The 10,561-nt window shown below is 39.7% G+C and overlaps 1 long non-coding RNA gene across 1 annotated transcript; it reads right to left on the minus strand.

The window, feature by feature from the left end:
- Nucleotides 1–890: 890 nt before the first annotated feature.
- Nucleotides 891–2,031, minus strand: LOC123058334 (uncharacterized). The gene is made up of 2 exons (XR_006427155.1): nt 1,728–2,031; nt 891–1,233 (listed from the first exon to the last, which is right to left on the minus strand). It is a non-coding gene; the product is annotated as an uncharacterized lncRNA (long non-coding RNA).
- Nucleotides 2,032–10,561: the final 8,530 nt, after the last annotated feature.

The following is a 10,561-nucleotide window of genomic DNA, read 5'->3' on the forward strand; positions in this document are numbered from 1 at the left end:
GATCTATCGGCTCAAGCATTTGAGTCAATTCTTGTTATGGGTGGGGTTAGAGCTCAGATGTGTGGCAACCGTGTTTCTTGGCCATTGAATTGGATAATTATCGTGGTTATAATTTTTGACTAACACATGCGTAAGGAGTTCAAGATTGGTTTTCTGATCTACATACTGATTGATCATTACTATATTTTGGCAAGCATTAATTTTTTTCCTGCATATAAAAAAGTACATATGAAGGAATATTTTATGAGCGATTCAACGCCTTTTGATAGTATGCAGAAGTTTATGCCTACACTATTCTATTTTCCTCACCTAAGATCGATGGCATAAAGGCAGATGATGATCTTGCAACATCGAGGCATGCATGTGATTGTGGTTAACACCTGAACTTGATTCAATCATGGCAAGAGCTTACATCCATGACATCATCATCCCCAACCCTCTTAATTTTATCCATTTGTTTAGGTGTCAAGAAGTTTGCCATTTGGGAAAAGTCAAGTCCAGGTGGAGACTCTGTTGTCCAAGAACTCTGCCGAGGAACCTAAAAGAGGTCAATCATAAGTTCCAGGTGAATTCCACTAACCAACCCTTTGTACAAAGAATTTCTAGAATTGATGAGAAAGTGTAACATGCCAGGCACACTATGGAAGAGATGGCGTTCCCAGAGATGTGAATCAAACGGGTGCGACATCGAGAATAGTTCGAAGTCTGTGAACTTGTTCGTCCTCTAAGTAGACTCATCCTTCACAAACAATGTTTTGTACAGATCAGCATAATAAGCACCAACTGTAGCTTGACCACATCATGGAGAAGAAAACTTTGTTTGACTAAAGAAATCTCAGTTCACTTTGGTGACACAATTTGAAATCACCAAACAGTCCAACAAGATCAGATACATAAAAAACTATCTTTCCCAACACCATAAATCTTTAATCTTACAACACTGATTCAATCAAATGATATCCTTTGTTCTTCAAGAATTTTCCTTTATTATTCTTTTGATACTATCTCCAAACTTTGTGACAACATGATCAGATAGTAGAGAAAAGCTAACAGATATTTGCTTGGATTACCCAACTACACTGTAGAATCTGATCTGGAAGACACATCCACACCTCATCGTGTGGTACCCGGAAAATACTGAAACTCTTTCATGCCATGAAACTAATACTCAATGTGACTGCATGTTGAGCTTTGCCCACCTACTTTTGGGATGGTTGCCCCAACTCTTTCACGCTGAGTTGCAAAAACAAGAAAATATAAGATCAAGAACAATAACTGAACAAGTGTGAATAAGGGGAAACTTCAGAACAGTTAAAAGGAGTTTCAAGCACCAATAGGATGTGAAAATAGCAAACCTCATCCAGACTCATCTCTTTGGTTCTAACAGTTGCATAACTCTAGGGGTCCCTAACGGCTCCGTACATCCCAGTCATAGTGAAATTTTAGTTTTCCGTTAACAAATATCTTTCAGGGAAGTGACATGACCACACATGGCCATTGCTAAACTTAAAATGAACCTCGGGATTGTCCAAGGTTCCACCAAGTACACAAATTTTAGGTTCCCCTTAGCAAACATCTTTCAGGGAAGTGACATTACCACACATGGCCATTGCTAAACTTCAAATGAACCTCGGGATTGTCCAAGGTTCCACCAAGTATACAAACGACACCTGAACGGGTGCTGAAGGGCACATATCAGTACGACCCGTGTGGGGTTCGTGGATTACCCTTTTTTGCGAGCTCCGAGGACGGCGGCAATGGCCGAGACAGCCTGCGCTTCTGTGCCATGCACTACGGCTTCTGTCGCTCCAGAGCGGGTCGACGACGATGTTTGGGAGGGGGGGCTTGTCGGAGGCAGAGGAGGGGAGGGCACAAGCAAGGAGAGCAAAGGGTAGGGCCTTCCCATTAAGAGGAGGGGCCAGCCGACGCCGTCAAGGGGAGGGGGGCGCCATGGATGGGAGTAGTTGTGACGGGAGAAGGTGAGAGGAGCGTCTCTGACCTCTGAGTGGAGAAAGAGGGGAGTGATAAGTTTTTTTTTAGTTTGTGTAGATGGGGAAAATTTTGATTGGTCTCACTTTTGTTTACATGTTTATAATATATAAAATGTCATTTATATGTTTATATATTTATATGCTTCACTTTTGTGGACAAGTGTTTCAACTGATGGGTTCAGATGATGCTTTCAAAATGTCGACTGGCGCTGGCACTTATGTAACAATATCGTCAAGTTTTACTCAACCACCAGATGAGATGCATAGGAATAATTGTTCTTCTTTGTATGTGTGTTGCACATGATAATACAATACACAAGGTGTACTTTTATATATATTTATTTTTAAGAATGAGATATAGATGGATTATGCCGGCGTTTAAAAATAATCCATCGACAAGGGTCCCAAGGTGACATCGTTAGGAGGGGGCGAAAATTCAACGAGTTTTATAGAGCCGAAAATCCAAAAATTGCTTTTGGAGCTTGGCCTCCATGGAGGCCTTCAAAATAATAAAAATATATCATATTTTTACATTTCAGAAAAATTTGTAAAAAAAATACAGACATACATGGAGGCATAAAACACATGTGTGTAAATTTTCTGGGCCAAATACGTTGAAATGAGGGTTGTGCAAAAAAGACAAATCTATGGCCTTTTAACACATGATACTATTCATCCCAGAAGTCCATGAATTTGTTCTTTTCACAGAGATCGTATTTCAAGGTATTTCATCCTGAAATTGTACACACATACACATCACATCCTTATATACTTGGAGGCCTTCAAAATAATAAAAAAATATCATATTTTTACATTTTAGAAAAATTTGTAAAAAAAATACAGACATACATGAAGGCATAAAACACATGTGTGTAAATTTTCTGGGCCAAATACGTTAAATGAGGGCTGTGCAAAAAAGACAAATCTATGGCCTTTTAACACATGATACTATTCATCCCAGAAGTCCATGAATTTGTTCTTTTCACAGAGATCGTATCTCAAGGTATTTCATCCTGAAATTGTACACACATACACATCACATCCTTATATACTTGTACAATTTTTATCAGTTTTTTTTTAAACCAAAAAATATGAATTTTGAATTTTCCAAAAAAGGCCTTCATGGGGGCCGAGCTCCAAAATGCCTTTCTCCAAAAAAGCATGCAAGTGATGCCCATAAGAAACATAAAAAGGAAAAAAAATGTTACCCACGGGATATTTATTTTTATTGTGATTACCATTCTTTTCTTTTGTCCTATTAATTTTTGTATTCAGGTGATTTTGCGCATTGCTTTTTTTAGGGTTAAATGACAGTGGGAGAGGCTCCCACTGACTTTGTATTAACTCAGATCACAAGGTTACATACTTAGAAGGGTGGGGTTAAGGCCCCCAAGCCAAATATAAGACCAACAGAAAACAAGAAAAGACATTAATCTGTGTAGAGTACAATGGCAGATCACAAGCTTTGGAGGAACGTGGAGATGAAGGGGTGTAGCTCTTGTTTTTTTTGCGCATTGTGGTACCATAACGACAGATTATTGTCTACACCCCTAAAGATATTACCATCATTGATTGACTGCACCCCTAAAGATATTACCATCATTGAATCAATCACGTCTGTTAAAAAAACAAGTTCGCAAAACATTAACATTGCCAGTGAAATGGATTTCAATCATTTTCCCTTTGTTATCTTTTATATACATGCAAATGTTAACACTCGTTATGTTTATATATAATACCAACAAAATGTTTAAATGGCCGTGGTTAATATTCTCCGTTACACATTTTAAGACCTTCAACATGAAGTATTCGTGTTAACTACATGTGTTGCTTGTGGAGGACGGATATAATTTGAGAAAAAAGTTTTTATTATACTTGCTCAAATTTCAAGCAAATAAAGCTAAGAAAATATTTCTAATATTATGTGAGAATTTCTTAAAGGCATGAAGTAGACCTTAATTTGTAATAGATTCTTAGTTGGATCATCGCTCTTATGTATGCATCGTTAATTTGCTTCTTTTTGATCTATTTACATTGTGAGTAAAGTGGACTTCAATTATTAACCTATTATGGTTGTGCTATCTTGTTGTCTATACATGTGAAACTTAACAAGTGTTTATATAGCTCCAGCAAAATATTTCAAAAGCCCGTGGCAACGCACGGGCATTCTACTACACACTTGGCGCGCCCCCTCTAGGGTCGACCTCTCCCTCCCTCTTTTATATACGGGGGCAGGGGGCACCTCTAGACACACAAGTTGATCAGTTGATCTCTCCCAACCGTGTGCGGTGCCCACTTCCACCATAATCCACCTCGATTATATCGTAGCGGTGCTTAGGCAAAGCCCTGTGTCGGTAGCATCATCATCACCATCATCACGCTGTCGTGCTGATGGAACTCTCCCTCGAAGCTCTACTGGATCGGAGTTCGTGGGACGTCATCGGGCTGAACGTGTGCTGAACTCGGAGGTGCCGTACGTTCGGTACTTGGATCGGTCGGATCGTGAAGACGTACGACTACATCAACCGCGTTGTGCTAACGCTTCCGCTTTCGGTCTACGAGGGTACGTGGACAACACTCTCCCCTCTCGTTGCTATGCATCACCATGATCTTGCGTGTGCGTAGGAAATTTTTTGAAATTACTACGTTCCCTAATAGTGGCATCTGAGCCAGGTTTTATGCGTATATGTCATATGCACGAGTAGAACACAAGTGAGTTGTGGGCGATATAAGTCATACTGCTTACCAGCATATCATACTTTGGTTCGGCGATATTGTTGGATGAAGCGGCCCGGACCGACATTACGCGTACGCTTACGCGAGACTGGTTCTACCGACGTGCTTTGCACACAGGTGGCTGGCGGGTGTCAGTTTCTCCAACTTTAGTTGAACCGAGTGTGGCTACGCCCGGTCCTTGCGAAGGTTAAAACAGCACCAACTTGACAAACTATCGTTGTGGTTTTTGATGCGTAGGTAAGAACGGTTCTTACTAAGCCCGTAGCAGCCACCTAACTTGCAACAACAAAGAAGAGGACGTCTAACTTGTTTTTGCAGGGCATGTTGTGATGTGATATGGTCAAGACATGATGCTAAATTTTATTGTATGAGATGATCATGTTTTGTAACTGAGTTATCGGCAACTGGCAGGAGCCATAGGGTTGTCGCTTTATTGTATGCAATGCAATCGCTCTGTAATGCTTTACTTTATCACTAAGCGGTAGCGATAGTCGTAGAAGCATAAGATTGGCGAGACGACAACGATGCTACGATGGAGATCAAGGTGTCGCGCCGGTGATGATGGTGATCATGACGGTGCTTCGGAGATGGAGATCACAAGCACAAGATGATGGCCATATCATATCACTTATATTGATTGCATGTGATGTTTATATTTTATGCATCTTATCTTGCTTTGATTGACGGTAGCATTATAAGATGATCTCTCACTAAAATTCAAGATAAAAGTGTTCTCCCTGAGTATGCACCGTTGCCAAAGTTCGTCGTGCCCAGACACCACGTGATGGTCAGGTGTGATAAGCTCTACGTCCATCTACAACGGGTGCAAGCCAGTTTTGCAAATGCAGAATACTCAGGTTAAACTTGCCGAGCCTAGCATATGCAGATATGGCCTCGGAACACTGAAACTGAAAGGTCGAGCGTGAATCATATAGTAGATATGATCAACATAGTGATGTTCACCATTGAAAACTACTCCATTTCACGTGATGATCGGTTATGGTTTAGTTGATTTGGATCACGTGAACACTTAGATGATTAGAGGGATGTCTATCTAAGTGGGAGTTCTTAAGTAATATGATTAATTGAACTTTAATTTATCATGAACTTAGTCCTGGTAGTATTAGCATATCTATGTTGTAGATCAATAGCTCGCGTTTAGCTCCCCTATTTTATTTTTGATATGTTCCTAGAGAAAACTAAGTTGAAAGATGTTAGTAGCAATGATGCGGATTGGATCCATGATCTGAGGTTTATCCTCATTGCTGCACAGAAGAATTATGTCCTTGATGCACCGCTAGGTGACAAACCTATTGCAGGAGCAGATGCAGATGTTATGAACGTTTGGCTAGCCCAATATGATGACTACTCGATAGTTTAGTGCACCATGCTTAAACGGCTTAGAATCGGGACTTCAAAGACGTTTTGACGTCATGGACCATATGAGATGTTCCAGGAGTTGAAGTTAATATTTCAAGCAAATACCCGAGTTGAGAGATATGAAGTCTCCAACAAGTTCTATAGCTAAAAGATGGAGGAGAATAGCTCAAGCAGTGAGCATGTGCTCAGATTGTCTGGGTACTACAATCGCTTGAATCAAGTGGGAGTTAATCTTCCAGATAAAATAGTGATTGACAGAATTCTCTAGTCACCATCACCAAGTTAGTAGACCTTCTTGATGAACTATAATATGCAAGGGATAACGGAAACAATTCCCAAGCTCTTCGTGATGCTGAAATCGACGAAGGTAGAAACCAAGAAAAGCATCAAGTGTTGATGGTAAACAAAACCACTAGTTTCAAGTAAAGGGACAAAGGGAAGAAAGGGGAACTTCAAGAAGAACAGCAAGCAAGTTGCTGCTCAAGTGAAAAAAACCCAAGTCTGGACCTAAGCCTGAAACTGAGTGCTTCTACTGCAAAGGGACTGGTCACTGGAAGCGGAACTACCCCAAGTAATTGGCGGATAAGAAGGATGGCAAAGTGAACATAGGTATATTTGATATACATGTTATTGATGTGTACTTTACTAGTGTTTATAGCAACCCCTCAGTATTTGATACTAGTTCAGTTGCTAAGAATAGTAACTCGAAACGGGAGTTGCAGAATGAACTGAGACTAGTTAAGGGTGAAGTGACGATGTGTATTGGAAATGGTCCCAAGATTGATATGATCATCATTGCACACTCCCTATACTTTCGGGATTAGTGTTAAACCTAAAATAAATGTTATTTAGTGTTTGCGTTGAGCATGAATATGATCGGATCATGTTTATTGCAATACGGTTATTCATGTAAGTTAGAGAATAATTGTTGTTCTGTTTACATGAATGAAACCTTCTATGGTCATACACCCAATGAAAATGGTTCGTTGGATCTCGATCGTGGTGATACACATTTTCATAATATTGAAGCCAAAAGATGCAAAGTTAATAATGATAGTGCAACTTATTTGGGGCACTGCCGTTTAGGTTATATTGGTGTAAAGCGCATGAAGAAAATCCATGCTGATGGGCATTTGGAATCACTTGATTATGAATCAGTTGATGCTTGCAAACCATGCCTCATGGGCAAGATGACTAAGACTCCATTCTCCGGAACAATGGAGCGAGAAACAGATTTGTTGGAAATCATACATACCGATGTATGTGGTCCGGTGAATATTGAGGCTCGCAGCAAGTATCATTATTTTCTAATCTTCACAGATGATTTGAGCAGATATGAGTATATCTACTTGATGAAACACAAGTCTGAAACATTTGAAAAGTTCAAAGAATTTCATAGTGAAGTGGAGAATCATCGTAACAAAAATAAAAGTTTCTACGATATGACTGCAAAAGTAAAATATTTGAGTTACGAGTTTGGCCTTCAATTAAAACAATGTGGAATAGTTTCACAAACTCATGCCACCTGGAACACCACAGCGTAATGGTGTGTCCAAACGTCATAACCGTACTTTATTTGATATAGTGCAATCTATGATGTCTCTTACCAATTTACCACTATCATTTTGGGGTTATGCATTAGAGACAGCTGCATTCACATTAAAAATGGCACCATCTAAATCCGTTGAGACGACACATTATGAACTGTGGTTTAGCAAGAAACATAAGTTGTCGTTTCTTAAAGTTTGGGGTTGCGATTCTTATGTGAAAAAGTTTCATCTTGATAAGCTCAAACCCAAGTCGGAGAAGTGCATCTTCATAGGATACCCAAAAGTAACTCTGGGGTACACCTTCTATCACAGATCTGAAGGCAAGATATTCATTGCTGGGAATGGATCCTTTCTAGAGAAGGAGTTTCCCTGGAAAGAAGTGAGTGGGAGGAAAGTAGAACTTGATGAGGTAACTGTGCCTGCTCCCTTATTGGAAAGTAGTTCATCACAGAAATCTGTTTCTGTGACTACTACACCAGTTAGTGAGGAAGCTAATGATGATGATCATGTAACTTCAGATCAAGTTACTACAGAACCTCGTAGGTAAACCAGAGTGAAAACCGCACCAGAGTGGTACGGTAATATTGTTCTGGAGGTGACCATGAAGAACCTACGAACTATGAGGAAGCGATGATGAGCCTAGATTCCGCGAAATGGCTTGAGGCCATGAAATCTGAGATGAGATCCATGTATAAGAACAAAGTATGGACTTTGATTGACTTGCCCAAAGATCGGCGAGCCATTGAGATTAAATGGATCTTTAAGAGGAAGACGGACGCTGATAGTAGTGTTACTATCTACAAAGCTAGAATTGTCGCGAAAGGTTTTCGACAAGTTCAAGGTGTTGACTACGATGAGAGTTTCTCACTCGTATCTATGCTTAAGTCTGTCCGAATCATGTTAGCAATTGCCACATTTTATGAAATCTGGCAAATGGATAAATAAAACTACATTCCTAAATGCATTTATTAAAGAAGAGTTGTATATGATGCAACAAGAAAGTTTTGTCAATCCTAAAGGTGCTAACAAAATATGCAAGCTCCAGCGATCCATCTATGGATTGGTGCAAGCATCTCGGAGTTGGAATATACGCTTTGATAAGTTGATCAAAGCATATAGTTTTATACAGACTTGCGGTGAAGCCTGTATTTATAAGAAAGTGAGTGGGAGCACTACAACATTTCTGATAAGTATATGTGAATGACATATTGTTGATCGGAGATAATGTAGAATTATTCTGCAAAGCATAAAGGAGTGTTTGAAAGGAGTTTTTCAAAGAAAGACCAAGGTGAAGCTGCTTACATATTAAGCATCAAGATCTATAGAGATAGATCAAGACGCTTGATAAGTTTTTTCAATGAGTACATACCTTGACAAGATTTTGAAGTAGTTCAAAATGGAACAGTCAAAGAAAGAGTTCTTGCCTGTGTTACAAGGTGTGAAATTGAGTAAGACTCAAAGCCCAACCACAGCAGAAGATAGAAAGAGAATGAAAGTCATTCCCTATGCCTCAACCATAGGTTCTATAAAGTATGCCATGCTGTGTACCAGATCTATTGTATACCCTACACTATTTTTTTGGCAAGGAGGTACAATAGTGATCTAGGAGTAGATCACTGGACAGCGGTTAAAATTATCCTTAGTGGAATAAGGATATGTTTCTCTATTATGGAGGTGACAAAAGGTTCATCGTAAAGGGTTACGTCGATGCAAATTTTGACACTAATCCAGATGACTCTAAGTCTCAATCTGGATACATTTTGAAAGTGGGAGCAATTATCTAGAGTAGCTCCGTGCAGAGCATTGTTGACATAGAAATTTGCAAAATACATACGGATCTGAATGTGGCAGACCCATAGACTAAACTTCTCTCACAAGCAAAACATGATCACACCTTAGTACTCTTTGGGTGTTAATCACATAGCGATGTGAACTAGATTGTTGACTCTAGTAAACCCTTTGGGTGTTGGTCACATGACGATGTGAACTATGGGTGTTAATCACATGTGATGTGAACTATTGGTGTTAAATCACATGGCGATGTGAACTAGATTATTGACTCTAGTGCAAGTGGGAGACTGAAGGAAATATGCCCTAGAGGCAATAATAAAGTTATTATTTATTTCCTTATATCATGATAAATGTTTATTATTCATGCTAGAATTGTATTAACCGGAAACATAATACATGTGTGAATACATAGACAAATAGGTTGTCACTAGTATGCCTCTACTTGACTAGCTCGTTGATCAAAGATGGTTATGTTTCCTAACCATGGACATGAGTTGTCAATTGATTAACGGGGTCACATCATTAGGAGAATGATGTGATTGACATGACCCATTCCGTTAGCTTAGCACCCGATCGTTTAGTATGTTGCTATTGCTTTCTTCATGACTTATACATGTTCCTATGACTATGAGATTATGCAACCCCGTTTACCGGAGGAACACTTTGTGTGCTACCAAACATCACAATGTAACTGGGTGATTATAAAGGTGCTCTACAGGTGTCTCCGAAGGTACTTGTTGGGTTGGCGTATTTCGAGATTAGGATTTGTCACTCCGATTGTCGGAGAGGTATCTCTGGGCCCTCTCAGTAATGCACATCACTTAAACCTTGCAAGCATTGCAACTAATGAGTTAGTTACAGGATGATGTATTACAGAACGAGTAAAGAGACTTGCCGGTAACGAGAATGAACTAGGTATTGAGATACCGATGATCAAATCTCGGGCAAGTAACATACCGATGATAAAGGGAACAACGTATGTTGTTATGCGGTTTGACCGATAAAGATCTTCGTAGAATATGTGGGAGCCAATATGAACATCCAGGTTCCGCTATTGGTTATTGACTAGAGACGTGTCTCGGTCATGTCAACATAGTTCTCGAACCCGTAGGG

The sequence above is a fragment of the Triticum aestivum genome, chromosome 3A (assembly GCF_018294505.1).
Source record: "Triticum aestivum cultivar Chinese Spring chromosome 3A, IWGSC CS RefSeq v2.1, whole genome shotgun sequence".
Lineage (NCBI taxonomy): Eukaryota > Viridiplantae > Streptophyta > Magnoliopsida > Poales > Poaceae > Triticum > Triticum aestivum.